Genomic DNA, 18,202 nt, shown 5'->3' with positions numbered 1-18,202 from the left:
CTTAAACATTTCTTAATTTCAATGAACTATATATGTTCATACAAATGTGACACATAAACATGCATATGTCTTGCATCCACATGTTCAGTGTTACCACTGCATGTCTATGCACAAAAGTGTCTCTACTGATAGAAAGGAACATAAAGGGATATTCCACATCTCCTGGCAGTTGCCTGTTCACATAGATTTACCATTTCTTCCTCTTACTAGTTCTCCTGTAAGAAGTTGAGTCCTCACTTCCAATGGCCACCTATATTTTGATCTTACAGTCCATTAGAGAATGTGCTCACCTCTACCTTCCTTCCATCTCTCTTTAGACTGCCTGTGTACACAGGAAACAACACACATTCAGCCATAAATGGCTGGCTTTCAGGACACTGGCCCTATCAGTTCTCTCTAGCCACTTTAGACAACACATAAAACCTGCACATATACATTTGTGAGAAAATTCATGGAACACATTATTTTTGCGTCTTGAAGCCTCTATATAACAAAATATTTTGCCTGAGCCAAAGGTCAGTCAGAAAACTGCAGTTAGGTAATCCCTTAAGTTTTCTGTGTACTCTAGGCAGACTAATTTCCTAACTGCCAGAAACTTCAGGCTACTTCTCAACATCAAGAAATGGTAAAGGATGCTGAAGTAGATGCCAGAGTCCTAGGAGATCAGTTAGAAAAATTATGAATCTATTCCATAAATATTTTTCTGAGTTGTACAGTCTAGTCTGATGGACTAAAGGACCCCAAAAGAGCCAGCTGAAGGAAAATACACAGGAGTCCTTAGGACTGAAGTGAAAAACAAAAAAAAGTGTGATGCAGAGAGCCAGACAGATTGACAAAGCCTACCTGTCAGAGGCAGCAGGGGTTCCAAGTACTTTATTAGTCTGGGATACATTTATCTTGCCCTTGGCATGTGGCCTCTGGGAGGAAGAACCTTGTGCAATGAAGGAACAAACTATAATAGTAAGATTTAACAGCTATGCTGTCAGACTACTCTTAGAAAAAACTGGCCAAGTGATGATCCCTCCTAGGAAACTAAAGAAAGATTCAGTTCAGGAGCCTAGGAAGGGCAGGTAGTGATGGGCAGAGACAACAGGCTTAGGCTTAAGGTAGTAGAACCCCACAGAGAGTGCTAACAACCCATCCCCTACTGAGAGAACCCGTGGAGATACAGTTTTACAGCTATTAATATATATGTCATCTCTCAGTATTCTCTAGCACAGATATCGACATTACTGGAGAATGGTGGCCTTCCTGATATAAGGAGATGAAAACTGGAGCACTGACATAAAGATGTTGTGCCTCTCTACATACTGACAGATAAATCTCAAGGTATATTTGGTGGTACATACTCTATACCTAGCTCAGTCACAATAATATAACCTATTTTTTGAGATTTTATAAGGTTTCCAGTACTTTTCTAAGTGGTTTACATGAATTATCTACTGTAATACTCAAGACTAAATGTTCACACTTCTGTGTAGTTGGGATTATTCTCATTTTCTAGGTAAGAAACTTGAGATACAAAGAAGTGAAGTAATTTGCCTAAGATACAAAATTGATAAAGGTGGAGATCTGGATGCAAACCTGGAAATTCTAAATCCATGGGTCATATTTTCATTCATAATACCACACTGTTTTTATAATTAATCCATTATGATTTAACTGAAAGAGGAAATAAAACCTGTTTTCCTGCAACCACCACTTTTTGTCTCTGCAGGTTGTACAGAGCAAGTAAACATGGTCAATTTTTTCCAAGTTCCTTTTCTCGCTGCTGTTGACTATTATGTCTGCTTCTCCAATGTACCATGAATGTCACATCCCATTGCATAATTCAAATGGCCCAGGTAGCCAGTTCATTAGTGGAAAAAGTAAAAATATCATTATCTCATATGAGACATTTAAAGTTGTCCATCTTTAAATAGGGGACATCTTTAAAGAGTCCCCTATTTGCCCAGTGTCCATTATCATCCCAAGATATCTAGCAGATATGTTTAAGTCACAAATAAATGTCTTAATTGCTTTGACAAGACCTCCTGGGGACATGGAAGAGTATTGTCTCTTTTTGAGGTAATGTTCTTTTCAAACAGCAGTTGATTTAGGAAGCAGTAGGCTAGATACCTTTATTACACATCTTTCCTTAATACATAGACTGCTTGGCAATGGTCACTATTGCTACCATTGGAAAGTATAGAGTAGAGCCCAGCACCATGCATTTTGGGAAATGACAGAACTTTCAAACATAGCTCTCTCTGACACCATTTATCCAAAGCCTGAGGCCTTGCAGTGAGGCTATCCATCACCTCAAGTCCCATCCACCACACATGCCTTTGGTGAGGCCAGTTGCAGCCAGCTTTGCTATTTTTGTATAGTCAGTTTCCTCTGGACTCATAAAGACTACAACAGATAAACTTTTAGTTTTTACACCGTATTTAAGTCTTACTGGGAAAAGAAGTCAAGGAAGCTGTTTTCAGTTTGTCTCTTCCATTTCTCATGAGTTAGCATTAATGTCCATAACATATATAAATTTTTAGCCAAGGTGAGTTAGTAGAGTTCTACCTACTACTTTATGTTAAAAATCACCTCTCACTGAATGGGTATATCAACCCTGTCTTGAAAGAAAATAGTGAACTCCCTCTTTACTTCTAACAGGACAAAATTATAATGTCAGTTTGCAATTCAGAGCTGGTTTTGCTGTTGTCTGCTGCCATATCCTTGACTGGCATTGATATATTAGAGAAAGAAGTTACTGAAGCCTTGGTTCAGGCACTTCTGTAGCCTTAGAATGTGAGCTGAATATAAGAATCAGGAAAAACCTCTCCAACAAAAGGTAATAAAAAATACGATTTGGTATTGTTTCACTTATGATCAGGCAAGGCAATAAGACTCTTGTATTCCATTCCTCCAAATCTTGTGTTAACTATTCCAAGTGTGTGTATTTTAGGTAAAACGCTGTTTTCGTATTTTCTTTTAAAATGAACAGCTACCTGCAAGGAATGGAACACACAGAGATTTACATTTACCCAAAGGGGGAAGCTTTAAGTACAATAGCGAGGCTATAATCGGTAGAATGCAAATTGTGTACTCCAGGGACCAGAAGGCGTAATTGTAACACAAAGAGGTTTCCAAGTAAAGAAACAGAGCGGTTCATTTTCTAAGGTTTTCCGATAGTATTATGGCGAATTTGAAATAGCCTTTGATAGCACCAAATCCAGGTGGATGTCAAGTTGTAAATTATTAAAAAGGGTATTGGTACATTGCTTTAATTTTTAATATAGTGTTGCTATCCAGGAGGGGAAGATATAGTTCAGTATTGCTCTCAACAACACATTCCACTTTCCTTACTAAATTTACTCATTATATTTTATAGTATTTTGTTGGTGTTGTTTCCTCCTCTGTCTTTATTCTCCTGAAAAAAATTCATTTGGAATGAATGAATCTCATGGAGAAATTGAAATCCTTGTAATGAACATAGACTAGAAATTGTTTTTATTGCATGTGGTACAAGATAGTCTATCTTAGATTTATGACACGTGCTGAGTGACGAACAGTGTGCCAGGAGCTTTATATATATTTAATTTTTGCAACCCTACTAGGTGAACGTTATTACCACACCCATTTCATAGATTAGGAAACTGAAGCATAGACCAATCAAATTACTCTTTCACACAGCTAGAAAATAAAAGAGCATGCATTATGACCTACAAAGTCTGGCGTCAGAGGCTGCTTTTAACCAAGATGATATATAATTTATCATCCAAACTGAGATAATCTGGGATGTTAAAGGAGGCCCTATTCATAATTATGATGGACTATAGGTGGAAGTTGAGATCATTCCAGGCAAATCAGGATATATGGTTACTTTACTCTTAATCTTCATTCTGTGCTGCCCCAAGTTTATTGCCATATTTACTATGTTGCCAGATAAGGCGTATATGTAGGTTAACTGCAGCCCTGTAGTCAATATAGGCTTTTCATCATTTACAAAAGCAGTATATAGTCAATAAATGTTTTCATCTGTAATGAACCAATTTCTTAGTTTACACTATAATGCAGAATATGAGCTGCTATTAAGCATGCCAGATTAACTACATATTTTTAAGTGTCCCCAGCATCTCTGTTAGAGGAAATTAACTTCATTCCAGTTAACTTAGTAGAGATCTACTGCTGGGGAAATGAAGTCCAACTTCATAAATTCCTATGGCATAGTTGCCCATCACAATATAAAGCTAATGGTGACAAGTCAAAACAAATTAGGCAGCGTGAGCATTGTTACCCTTCTGTAACACAACATTGTTTCCAGAATGCAGATCAGGCTAAATGATCTTTAAGGTAACATCACAATATGTTCTTGATGAAAATACATCTAAAATATATTTCTAACTCATTGACTAGAGTTCCATTCCAACACACTGATGGAGTTGTTACCGAGGACACTGAGGATTTAACTGAGAAAATCTCATTTACAGAGAATAAATAAACCTCTGCTGATGCCTGCAGAATTCAGCTACTCAGAGTCAAAGCATTTCTCACAAATGGGAAATTTTCTTTAAAAGATACATATGAAACAGCCATACATCAAATTCAGGGTCATTATGTGTGCAAATTAGCTCTCGTAATAAATTAGCTTAAAAACTCTGAGCTTTAAACAAACCAGTTGCAATAAATGGGCACATGAAGGAGCTTTAAGACTAATCAAAATGTAGATTCTATATTAATTCACAGGAAAGCCCCTGAAAAAACCCATGTATGCATAATCATCCTTTACTTTGGGCTTAGATGTCAAGACCTACTATATGTCCTATATATCGTGCTATATATATCCTATATATCCTACTATACATATATATCTCTACTATATATCCTAGTTGAACTGTAAGAGATTGTCATTCTAGTTACTTTGCCACTCAATGAGAGAAAGGGGGAGAAATTCACTATTTGCCTAAGCAATTATATGGTACATAGTCTTTTAGTTAAAAGTTAGAATATTGATTGTCAGAAGATGTCAGCTAGAATGGTGGAGTAAAGATGTAGAAAAATCTGTATCATAAAATAAACACTAGTAAAAACTGTGAAAATTCACCAGAGATTGAGATATCCATAAGGTCCCTTCTAAAGCTCTGAAACCTACTTGGGAATCTAGAGGGCCATGTACATAGGCAGAGCAATGTATGCTGAGGAAAGACCCAAGAAGGCCCTAAGATCCCAACACTGGCTGACCTCAAAAGCTGCGCAACCAGGAAGTGAAAGCTATGGCAGAATTATCACTGCTTGCTGGAGTGCTGAATGCATGCCCCAAGCACCGTAGCTCCTATATAGCTCTCTTCTCTGCTTCCTTTATATTATTATTGTTACTAATCACAGCTATATAAATTATGCACCTGTCAACACAGATTTATAACTGCTGCCTTCTGTAGTTATCTTTTAAATCAAAAGAAGAGGGAATTATAGAGAAAAAAATTATATACACATATAGTCTTTTTTAGTCCAAATGAGATTGATATAAACTAGGTATTAATTGCAATCTTCTGGGCAATTGCCAAGAAAATAATTTTTTAAATAGAGCAAAAGAAACAACAAAGAAATTAAATGGTACACTAAAAACTACTTAAGAAAAATAAAAAGGAATACAGAAAAGCAAAATGTATAAGACAACAAATAGCAAAATGAAAGATATAAATCCTACTTTATTAATCATTACTTTAAATAGAAATGAATTAAATATTTTATTCAAAAGGGAGAGATTAGAAGATTTTTTAAAAAGCTGATCTGACTGTAAAACAATGGGAACTACATATCAAGCAAACAGCAAACAAAGAGAGCTGGACTAGCTATGATAATAACAGACAAAGAAACTTTAAGACAAGAAATATTACTAGAGAAAAAGAGACATTTCTTAATGAAAAAAGTGTCAATCAATCGAGAATATATAACAATTATAACATATATAGACCTCACAACAGAGCTTCCAAATACACACAGCAATATCTGCCAGAATTGCAGGGAGAAAAATCTATTCAACAATAATAATTGGAGATGTCAATATCCCATATGTAAAATGGATAGAACACCTAGCCAGAAGATCATCAGCTTGAATAACAGTATAAACTAAATAGACTTAAGAGACCTCTACAAAACTCTGCATACAACAGCAGCAGAATACATGAATTCCCAAGTGCACAAGAAACACTGTGGAAGATAGGCCATATATGATCCCATGAAATAAGCCTGAGTATATTTAAAATAATTGAAATAATACAGAGTATGTTCTTTGACCAAAATGGAAAGAGATAAGAAATCAATATCAGAGATGAATTTGGACAAGTCAAAAAATTGTGGAAATTAAGCAACAAATTCCTAACTAACCAATTAATCAAAGAGAAAATCACTAGGAAAGTTAGGAAACACTTTTAGATGAATGAATATAAAAAGACAATATACCACACTTATGAAATACTGCTAAAAGATTCTTGCCCACATGGAGTTCTGATTGCAAAAGATAGAAACAGACAATAAGCATAATAAATGAATTATATTAAATAGTTATCTTAGAAGTCACTACTGTTGTAAAAACTGTCTTCTATTTGTGCCACAATTTTGTATCACAGTTAAGGACAATTCAAAACCATCACATTGTCTGGTTAGAGGAACAGACTTTTTTGGGAAAGGAAACACAAAACTTTGTCTGCAAAAGAAGAGAAGCACTGGTTCTGCAGCCTCCCTCCTGCAATAAGGCTGGGACAGACTATTCTGCTGGACGTGCAAGATGCACCGTAATCCAGGGGAGAAATTCTTCCCCTTGGCAACCTCTTCTTTCATAGGCAAGTATGAGAAAAGCATCACTGTTAGTGGGGGAATACCCGGAACACTTTGGGCCAAGACATTCTGGCTTTTTGTGTCACCTGTTTAGAATTATTTTCTGGGAACCTAGAACCCTTGCCTGGTGTTGTACCCATGCTCCCAAACAATGGGGATTTATAGTCTGTCCATTCTCCTTTTCTCTATCTCCTATTTGACTGGGGGAACCTCTGAGCCATGGGAAACTGACAAGAGTAGAAAGTCCACGACTGGACCCTTCTAACTCATTGTTCAGGCAACGTGGTGAGTAATTACATATTTCCAACCCAGTTTTGACTCAAGGGATTTAAGATGTTAACCACATCAATATCCTTCATTTCAATTTTATTGTTTTGATTAATACGCTATTATTTTTAGCATATCTCAATGACTCTGAATATCATATTTTAAAATGAGAAAAATATGTAAAGGGGTGAACTATGGGACTAAGTAAACCTCCCTCCTATCCTGAAAGGAACGGATTGCCAGTGATGACGACCACATACTGACAGGCTAAACAGATTCCAGCCTCAGACTCTCACTCTCTCTGGAAACACAATTTTCATGGTACATTTAGCAAATGCTTTATTATAATTGAACGTCTGTGAAACTACATATTATGCAAATAAATTAATTATCATTTGTAGCATTACAATGGCTAGTAAATCAATTCATAATTATATGACACTTAAAATAAATAGAATAACACTCTTTAATTTCCCTGCTAAGTGCTAATGCATAATATTCTCAGTCACACAGCAATAAAATAGTAAAAGGAGAAGCAATACCATACACTGAATCACGACTACCGAGCATAAAATGAAGCCATGGTGATTGCAAGATTTGCTCTCTGTCCTTTTACATAAAAGCCTTTTGAATGCTCCAAATACCCTGAAGAAATACCTATAAATATATCAAATATACTTTTGTTCATAATCAGTAACCGACATCTGAGATCAGAACAGAGTATTTGTTGAAAATAAACCTTCTAAAAGTTCATCCTTTTCTGATCTGGAATATTGTTTTCAAGATAAATTCTGCATCAAGGGAATTGCTTTGCCACACAAGAATAATTGATAAGGTAAAACTTAAAAAAAATACAGTAATGGAAAACTCCTACCCTAAAGTTATACTTGCAAAACACACAGTTTGGACACAATACTGCTAGTGGTAACTCTCCTAAGCATTTCAATGGAGAAAGCCTCCCCAGGAATCAAAATATAATACAACTCTCAAGACAGACAGATGAATCTGGAGCCTTGAAAGACAGTGAGCATAAAGCATAAGAAATCATTTCTTATTTTGTGTTCCTTAATTTTCTCATTGATATCTGAAGATCATGTAATCCAAAGACTGCTTGCAATCTGAATGTCCAGGGAAGCATTTGACTTATCCCAGAAGGCTGTGCATTTAAAGACCTTCAATAGGTAAAGGAGGAAACTTGGATTATTTTATTTTATTGCTACAATGGAAATTGTGCACGTACATGTACACTAGGAGCAATGCTCTGAAGAGCAAATGGAATGTACAATGAGATGTGGCTTTGACATACTTGGTTGGCAATGTTTTCTCCGTTCCATAGTAAATCACAAGAACGGCAGCAACATGCCGTCAGAATGTAAGATAAATAATAATTTTTCCAAGTCCCAGGCACTCTAAACCTGAAGACACCATGAGATGAAAACCAATTTAGAAGTAGCTTTATTTTGTGGAGTGTAACCCAAGAGCACAGTGCTAAACACAAGGATTATAGACTCTCCAAAATGCTTAACTGTGGCCTTGGAAAATTTATTTAAATCTTCCAATTATAAAATCTGTGAAATTTGAAGATTTGAAAATTAACTGATTCACCTCTGATAAAAAGTTACAAACTTAAGATTGAATAATATTAAAATAATAGTAATCGTTACCAATTTCTTAATTCTAACCACTACAATTGTGGTTAGAAATTTTGTTTATTGAAAGTCTGTGCCAAGTTCTGGGATGGTTGTTAAGAAAGATATGAAGATGTATAGATTGCTCCCTGATAAAAAAAAAACTTTAATAAGCTCTTATAAGACAAAATGGTAATTTAATGGCTTTGTAATGTGTCAAGATAATACCAAGATGAAGTTTAAAATGGGTTCATATACCAGAAGTACACATAGTATGTTTTCAATTTTGATTGCACCTGTTAGTGTGGAACATCTAAGTCTAACCCAATTATCTCCAAAGTGCCCAGGGCTTTTTTCTTTGCCTTCTCCTCTCATAGCCATCTCCTCTTCCATGTGATGTATATAATTTACCATTTCTCTTGTTGACTTTAGAGGTGCTCTTCTCTAAGGTCTTTGCTCCTGTGGCTAGGGAAAACACTTGAGAGTGACTCACCAGGACTTTGAGCATGGTTCTTACTGTGAGAATATGGGTTCCTGTGACAAAGTTTTCAAAAGCCACTCACTGGCATTGCCTACTGGGATCTCCGTCCATGCCCCCAGACATGTTTCCTGTTAGAGCCTCCACCTGTACACCAGAGGCATGCATGCATCCAAATTTTTCTAAGATCAATGCCAAGTTCTCTTCCAATTAAAAAAAAATTGTTAAAAGACTGATAACCACTAATCTTCTAACAACACCATGATTTTCGGGGTCTTTATATAAACATGTTTTAAAATTTTACTCATAGATCTCTGTCTTTATAATGCAGATAATCTAAGTGACAGAAGTATTCATAATTATAGAATCTAAGAATTATAGGAGTGGATATATTTCATTATTCTGTACTTCTAAAGATCACAAGAGTTAAAATACTTAAGTGAAGAATGCTGCTAGTAGAGAATCATAGTTTTTGTTCTGTCACTGAAATATATCCTCAAATCCACCTTTGCTTCCTAGTGAACAGGTTTGCCTAACATGAAAATCATATCTAAAATTAATATCATTTTCTTCATTTTGGACATACTAGAACATCGTTTCTAAACAGCCATAAAAGTGAAAGAGAGCTGAATTTCTCTTCCAACTTCTTAAGGTGTACTGAAAGTGAAAGTGTTTCAACAGAAACTGTGATCAGTGATAACTATGATTCACAATACTCAGCAAGAATACTCTAAGACCCAAAAAAGGGTCAAAAATAAAATATTTCAGGAGTCTCAAGGTTGAAAGTTGTAACCATTTTTTTTCATTGTTCAACTTCTACCTCCTGTTTCTACTGAGTATCCAATTATATTGTTAACATCCCATGGTGTAGGGATATATCCAAGGACATTTGATTAGTTTCATTTTCTTTTTTTCTTCTTAAAATGTAATACTCATAAAAATATTCATCTCTACTTATGGATTTGGAACACTTAATGCTGTGTTTTCTCCCCTATAGTATGTTGTGATGAACTAGAACTTCAATCCCAAATTAAACTGTGTATCAGAACAGTTACATTACAGGATCATTCAATGTGTTGTTCATTTTTTCTGGATGATTCATATAGAGCCGTGAAGTGATATTGATATGTATCCAGTAGAAAGAAGGAGGAGAATAATGTTTTTCTAACACAATAATCCCAGGGTTAATGTAGCTTAGTGAATACTGTAAAACTCATTATAGAAAAATATGCTGTCTTCGTATGAAGCTAGATTGTATTTCCTTGCTACACAATCATTTTAGGGGTGAAGTGTGTTTGACTCTAGGAATTTAGCATAGGGTCTACACAGTCTTGCTTGGAGTAGAAACTGAACTAGAATTAAAACACTCAGCACATTCACCATTTCTTGAGTAATCAGAATCCATTCCCATCTCTTTTAAAGAAGAACTTTCATGAATAATTATTTGAATTCTTAAATAACAAAGTTAGTGATATGGTGTGTCTGTGTCCTCACCCAAATCTCATCTTGAATTGTAGTTCCTGTAATCCCCACATGTCATGGGAAGTAATTGAATCATGGCGGTGGGGTTTTTTCATGCTGTTCTCATGATAGAAAATAAATCTCAAGAGATCTGATGGTTTTATAAAGGGCAGTTCCCCTGCACATGCTCTCTTGCCTGCCACCGTGTAAGAGAGGCCTTTGCTCCCCCTTTGCATTCTGCCATGACTAGGAGGCCTCCCCAGCCATGTGGAACTGTGAGTCCATTAAATCTCTTTTTCTTTATAAATTATCTAGCCTCACCTATTTCTTTATTAGCAGTGTGAGAATAGACTAATAAAGTAAACTGGTACCACAGAGAATGGAGTGCTGCTGTAAAGATATCAAAAATGTGGAAGTGACTCTGGAACTGGGTAACAGGCAGAAGTTGGAAAAGTTTGGAGGGCTCCACAGGAAACAGAAAGATGTAGAAAATTTGGAACTTCCTAGAGACTTGTTGAAAGGCTTTGACCAAAATGCTGATAGTTACATTGACAATAAGGTCCAGGCTGAGTTGGTCTCTGATGGAGATGAGGAACTTGCTTGGAACTGGAGTAAAGGTCACTCTTGCCATGCTTTATCAAAGAGACTGGTGGCATTTTGCCCTTGCCCTAGAGATCTGAGGAACTTTGAACTTGAGAGAGATGATTTAAGGTCTCTGGCAGAAGAAATCTCTAAGCAGCAAAGTATTCAAGAGGTGACTTTGGTGCTCTTAAAAGCATTCAGTTTTATTCATTTACAAAGATACAGTTTGGAATTGGAACTTATGTTTAAAACGGAAGCAGAGAATAAATATTTGGAAAATTGGCAAACTGATGATGCAATAGGAAAGAAAAATCCATTTTCTGAGGAGAAACTCAAGCCCACAGCAGAAATTTGCATAAATAATGAGGAGCTGAATGTTAATCACCAAGGCAATGGGACAAATTTCTCCCTGGCATGTCAGAGACCTTCACAGCAGCACCTCCCATCACAGGCCTTGAGGCCTAGGAGAAAAAAATGGTTTTGTGGGCTGTGCCCACGGCCTTTCTGCTATGTGCAGCCTAGGGACTCGGTGCCTTGTGTCTCAGCTGCTCCAGCTATGGCTAAAACGGACCAAGGTATGGCTTGGGCTGGGGCTTTAGAGTGTGCAAGCTTCATGTCTTGGCAGCTTCCACATTGTGTTGAGCCTGCGGTGCACATAAGTTAAGAAATGAGGTTTGGGAACCTACACCTAGATTTCAGAGGATGTATGGAAACACCTGGATGTCCAGGCAAAAGGTTGCTGCAGGAATGGAGCCCTCATGTAGAACCTCTGTAAAGGCAGTGTGGAAGGAAAATGTAGGGTTGGAGGCCCACACAGAGTTCCCACTGGGGCACTGCCTAGTGGAGCTGTGAGAAAGAGGGCCACTATCCTCTACACCACATAATGGTAGATCCATTGACAGCTTACACTGTGCACCTGGAAAAGCTGCAGACTCTACATGCCAGCCAATGAAAGCAGCCAGGAAGGCTGTACCCTGCAAAGCCACAGGGGAAGAGCTGCCCAAGACTATGAGAATCCACCTCTTGCATCAGTGTGACCTGAATGTGAGACATCAAGTCAATGGAGATCATTTTGTAACTTTAAGGCTTAATGATTGGCCTATCGATTTTTGGACTTGGATGTGGTCTGCAGCTCCTCTGTTTTTACTCCCATTTACAGGCATTGGGTAAATACACACATTTGGAGAGGGTATACTAATTCAATGCTTATACCCCCATTGTATCTAGGAAGTAGCTAACTTGCTTTCAATTTTACAGGCTCATAGACAGAAGGAACTTGCCCTGTCTCAGATGAGACTTAGGACTTGGACTTTTGGGTTAATGCTGGAATGAGTTAAGACTTTAGGGGATTGTTGAGAAGGCATGATTGTGTTTTGAAATGTGAGGACATGAGATTTAGGAGGGGCCAGGGGAGAATGACATGGTTTGGCTATGTCCCCACCCAAATCTCATCTTGAATCATAGTTTCCATAATCCCCATGTATCATGGAGGGACCCGGTGGGATGTAATTGAGTCATGGGGTCAGGTTTTTCTCGTGCTGTTCTCATGATAGTGAACAAATCTCAAGTGAACTGATGGCTTTATAAAGGGCAGTTCCCCTGCACACATTCTCTTGCTTGCTGCCATGTAAGACAGGCCTTTGCTCCTCCTTTGCCTTCCACCATGATTGTGAGGCTTACCAGCCATGTGGAACTGTAAGTCCATTAAACCTCTTTTTCTTTATAAATTACCCAGTCTTGGGTATTTCTTCATAGCAATATGAAAATGGACCAATACAGCTGGCAAAATGAAAATGACCAAGGATCATGGGCTAATTATTGTGTGGAAAAAGGCAGAGTTTCCCAGGGGAGGGGGACACTAGCTTTTTGTGTAGAAGGGCACAGGGTTTATGAGAAAATTTAAAAGATAAAAAGATGAAATATGATTGAGAATATTGAGTGACAGAGCAGGGGATGTTCACATGAGGGACACTGAGGTCTTGTCATTCATTGTAAAATATATATGAGCAAGTCAGTTGGACAAAGCCATAGGAGTCCCAGGGTATACCATGCTGTTTGTTGCTTTGGGATGTTTAGTTGGATCTTGTGTACAATCCAGAAAAGTTAGGTGTGGCCATTTTTAGAAAGTTTGGGAATCTGCCTTCTGACCTTCAGGAGGCATATTGGGCAGAGATGAGCCTTAGAGCGTCTCTAGCCTTCCTATGATAGAATATTGGATGAAGAGGTCAAAGAACCAGCAGGCAATGGTTGGCGCATGATAGTGAGATTGATTGAAACGTCAGCTCTTTTCATCTCTCCCTAGTAGCGTACTGAGGGACACCATTTATATTCCTGAAGAAAGGTTTTTCTGGCACTGGGTTACCATGGGGAAGGATAATTTTCAAGGTTGGGGAAACATCATTCAAACTTACATCTCAGTAAAGGCTTGTGAAGGTATTTTTATGTTTTTTAAAAGTTAGTATTGTAAAAGACTATGGCCTTTTTGAGAACATGTTCTAGGGAATTGTGTCCAGGAAAATCTGAGATAAGAGGCTAAAGAGGCTCACAAAGAGGAAAACTGGATTTAAAAGAGTAGCCTCAAAAGGCAGAAGTTCAGAGGGCTAAAAACCAAGAAGTTGTAGAGGACAAGGAACCACCTGTGTTTAGTAACCTAGTCACCTTCATGAGCAATGGCAGAAGTTGGCAAGATGCCTAAAAAGAACAAGTAAAAAAGATCATATCTATGAAATAAAACGAGAGTTTCTGCACTCACAAGTATTGTTCCATTACCTTGATTCTCATAGCAAAGTAATTTATGTGTATTGTATCTAATCAAAGTCATACACCAAGACAATTTTGTTTATTTGGTCTATGGTTTCTCATATCTGATAATATTTTTAAATTTTAACTATTAAAAAAGTAATTAAAAGTTAGTTTAGAAATGTATGGACAAAGACCAAAAGACAAAAAAAAGCTCCACTGTTTTGTGTGATAAGACGAAATCAACTTTGCAAATGGTAGCACCATGCTCTCTAACCCGACCCTAGAGCCCAAGGATATTAGCATCATGGTAAAGTGCAAGAATCATGGGCGTACAAGTCAATCTGACACGAATTCAAAGCTCATTCTAGCTTTATTAGTTATGAGCAAGTTACCTCATTTCTTTGTCTTAATATTTACTTCTATAATTAAAATGGTTTGGTTCTGTGTCCCCACCCAAATCTCATCTTGAACTGTAATCCCCACGTGTCAAGGGATGGGCCTGGTGGAAGATGATTTAATCATGGAGGCAGGCTTCCCCCTTGCTGTTTTCAAGATAGTAAGTTATTATGAGATCTGTTGGTTAAAAGTGTGCAGCAATTCCCCTTTCTCTGTCCTTTCTCTCTCTCTTTCTCTCTCCTGCCACCATGTGAAGAAGGTCCTTGCTTCCCATTCCACCAAGATTGTAAGTTTCCTGAGGCCTCCTATACATGCTTCCTATTAAGCCTGCAGAACTGTGAGTCAATTAAATCTCTTTTCTTCAAAAATTACCCAGTCTCAGGTAGTTCTTCATAGCAATGTGAGAATGGATTGATACAATAATATAGGAAAAATTTGTTATTTTATATTACTGTAAGCCCAAGACTTGCACCTGTTAGTGTTTAATTATAGGTTATTTTGGTTTTTTTCTCTCCAGTAAGAATAGCTTGTTAGATAAACTTCTGATGTTTTCCTTCATTTCTTTACAGTTTCAGAGAAGAGCACTACTGTTCGTTCTGACTTGTAACCTAGAAGACAGATGTAAATGCTAAAACCTGTGGGTAACTGGTTACTTGACAGTCATTCATGAGGGATAGTCACTGTCTACGTTTGTTCCTCCAGATGAATAGAATACAGTCGGCCCTTCATTTCTCAGGTTCTATATCTGTGGATTCAACCAACCACAGATCAAAAAAATTTGGAGAAAAAGTAAGAAGTAACAATACAACAATTTAAAAATATACAAATAAAAACCAATACAAAATAACTATTTACATAGCATTTACATTGTCTTAGTTATTATACATAACCTAGAGATGATTTAAAGAATACAGGAGGATATGCACAGGTCATACGCAAATACTATACAATTTTATATGAGGGACTGGAGCATCTCCAGATTTGTGTATTCTCCGGGGGCCTGGAACCAATCCCCTATGACCACTGAGGGACAAGTATACTTAATGAACAAATATTGCCAAGATTCTGTCTCAGTTGAACTCAAAAGCCCTTGAATATACTCTCACTGTTTAACTTAGAGACCCCATTCATCTATTCTTGCTGTCTAGAGCCATTTAAAATGATTTTGTTTTTTGTTGGTTTTTTGTGTTAATTCCCCTGGGAAGAAATGTAACACGACTAACTCCTGTTACTTTGATAATGATGGTTAGCATTCATTTCCCAACTAACCACTGGAAGTGGTCAAAAGAAATCAAGTAAACCACACAGTGAATATATTCAGGGCAAGTTGTCCTTTCCACAGATGGACATGGACCTATCAGTACAATAAACTTGCTGCTTAATGCAAGATAAATAAGTACATAAAGTGCTACAAATAATTAAGCATGCATGATGATATTTCAGAGAAAAATGCACAGTATCTAGGAAACCTGAGAATATTCTCTCCTCCAGGGAGAAACCCTGATTAGGAGCTGATACTCTAACTAAAATTCATTCAAATGTGTCCTTCCTTTTTCTTTTATTTCTGCTACTTTTTGCCTGGAAAATTAGTGAAAGCACCTCACAGTAGGAGAATAACGGATCCCCATGGATATCCACATCTTAATTTCTGGAACCATTAAGCACGTTACATTCCATAGAAAGGGAGAATTGAGGTTGCTGATGGGAGAAAAGATTGCTAATCATTTCAACTCAACATAAGGAGCTTATCCAAGATGATCAGGAGTAGGAGGAGAGTGATGTAATAATAAAGATCCTAAATTTAAAAGAAGGAATCAGAAGAGGAGATAAGAGTGATGTGATGTGAGATGAAATCGACTTTCTGGCTTCAGAAATGGAATAATGGGACCATGATTCAGGGACTGTGGGCAGGCTCTAAAAGCTGAAAAAGGAATAGAAATAGATTATCCCTTAGAGCATTCAGAAAGGCACTCAACTCTACCAGCAAATTTTAAATACTGAGACCTATTTCAGACTTTGGAACTACAAAGCTGTAACAGTAAATCTGTGTTAGTTTAAGCCACTGTTGTTGTATTACTGTAGCCATAGAAAATTGACATACCCCTAGATAAGGATTTTCACTTTTGTTCACTTATAGGTAAGTTGGCTTTTCCATTCAGGGCTGAGAAATTTGTATGGAGAGTTCAAAACTGGATACCAGTCAGAGATATTTTTCTGTATTCTACCAAACTTGTGGAAATTGCAAATATGTGTCTAATTGACTGACATTTTAAAATTTTCAGACCTTGTTTTTTATACAGTGTAAATTAGTACTTTCTATATGTTCACTTATCCCACTATTATTATTATTTACTAGGAGTTATTATTTTTTAAAATATACAACTTTTGTAATTTTTATCGCCCTTTGGTGGTGTTTTGACATTTCTGTTACTTTCACAGATGCAGAGGGGTGCTGAGGAGAATTAAGATCTGTCCCTCCACCCTGAGCAGAAACCTCAAGAGTGAAACAGAAAAGTGGATTTAGGTCACTAAAATATATTTCCACAGTATCCCTTCTGCTCCTCTCCCTCTTTTTACCTGTTCTAGCTCTTTCTTCTAGTTCAGGCTAGTAGTGGGAACAAAACTCCATATCTTCCTGGTGCCTAGATGTAATTGGAGGGTGAGTTAATGGAGTCTGGGGAAAAGAAAAAATGGTGAGCCTAGAGGAGTGGATAAAAATTGGCTTGACTTTTTAAATTGAGGGGATAAAAAAAAACAGCTGCCTGTGTGTGAACATGTGTGTTTGCATGAGAGACAGAGAATGCATTCTCCTCACCTAGGTGACAGATTACACTGGAACCACTATCACAGATCAAATGAAGTTGGAACCCTTTAACAACTCAGGCACTGAGAAAATACCAGGCAGAACAGAAGCCCAAGATATGAGACACAGAATGCTTTTAAATTTCAGGAAGTCTTATGCTGACTTTTTGCACTAAAAGACACTAATGAAATTCTTTTTTTAAAAAACATTTCTATTTTAAGTTCAGGGGTACAAGTGCAGGTTTGTTACATAGGTAAGCTTGTGTCATGGGGGTTTGTTGTACAGATTATTTCATCACACAGGCATTAAGCCGAGTATCCATTTGTTATTTTTTCCTGATCCTCTCCCTCCTTCCACTCTCCACCCTCTGAAGGGCCCCTGTGTGTGTTGCTTCCCTGTATGTATCCACCTGTTCTCATAATTTAGCTCCCACTTACAAGTGAGAACATGTGGCATTTGGTTTTGTTTCTGTGTTAGTTTGCTAAGGATAATGGCATCCAGCTCCATCCATGTCCCTGCAAAGGACATGATCTCATTTCTTTTTATAGCTGCATAGTATTCCATGTTTTATATATATATATATACACACACACACATATATATGTATATATATGTGTGTATATATATAGCCTTTGTAAATAAGCAATATAAGATATATATATAAATATATATATATATATATAATGTGGAATACTATATAAAATGTTGTGTGTATATGTTGTGTGTATATATATATATATATAACATTTTCCCTAACCAGTCTATCATTGATGGGCATTTAGGTTGATTCCATGTCTTTGCTATTGTGAATAGTGCTGCAATAAACATGTGTTCATGTGTCTTTATAATACAATAGTTTATATTCCTTTGAGTATATGCCCAGTAATGGGACTGCTGGGTTGAATAGTATTTCTGTCTTCAGGTCTTTGAGGAATCACTACACTGTCTTTCACAATAGCTGAACTAATTTACATTTCCACCAACAGTGTTTAAATAAGTGTACCATTTTCTCCACAATCTTGCCACCATCTG

This window comes from Pan troglodytes, chromosome 12 (genome assembly GCF_028858775.2).
Source record: "Pan troglodytes isolate AG18354 chromosome 12, NHGRI_mPanTro3-v2.0_pri, whole genome shotgun sequence".
Classification (NCBI taxonomy): domain Eukaryota; kingdom Metazoa; phylum Chordata; class Mammalia; order Primates; family Hominidae; genus Pan; species Pan troglodytes.
Note: the sequence above shows the minus strand (reverse complement) of the source record.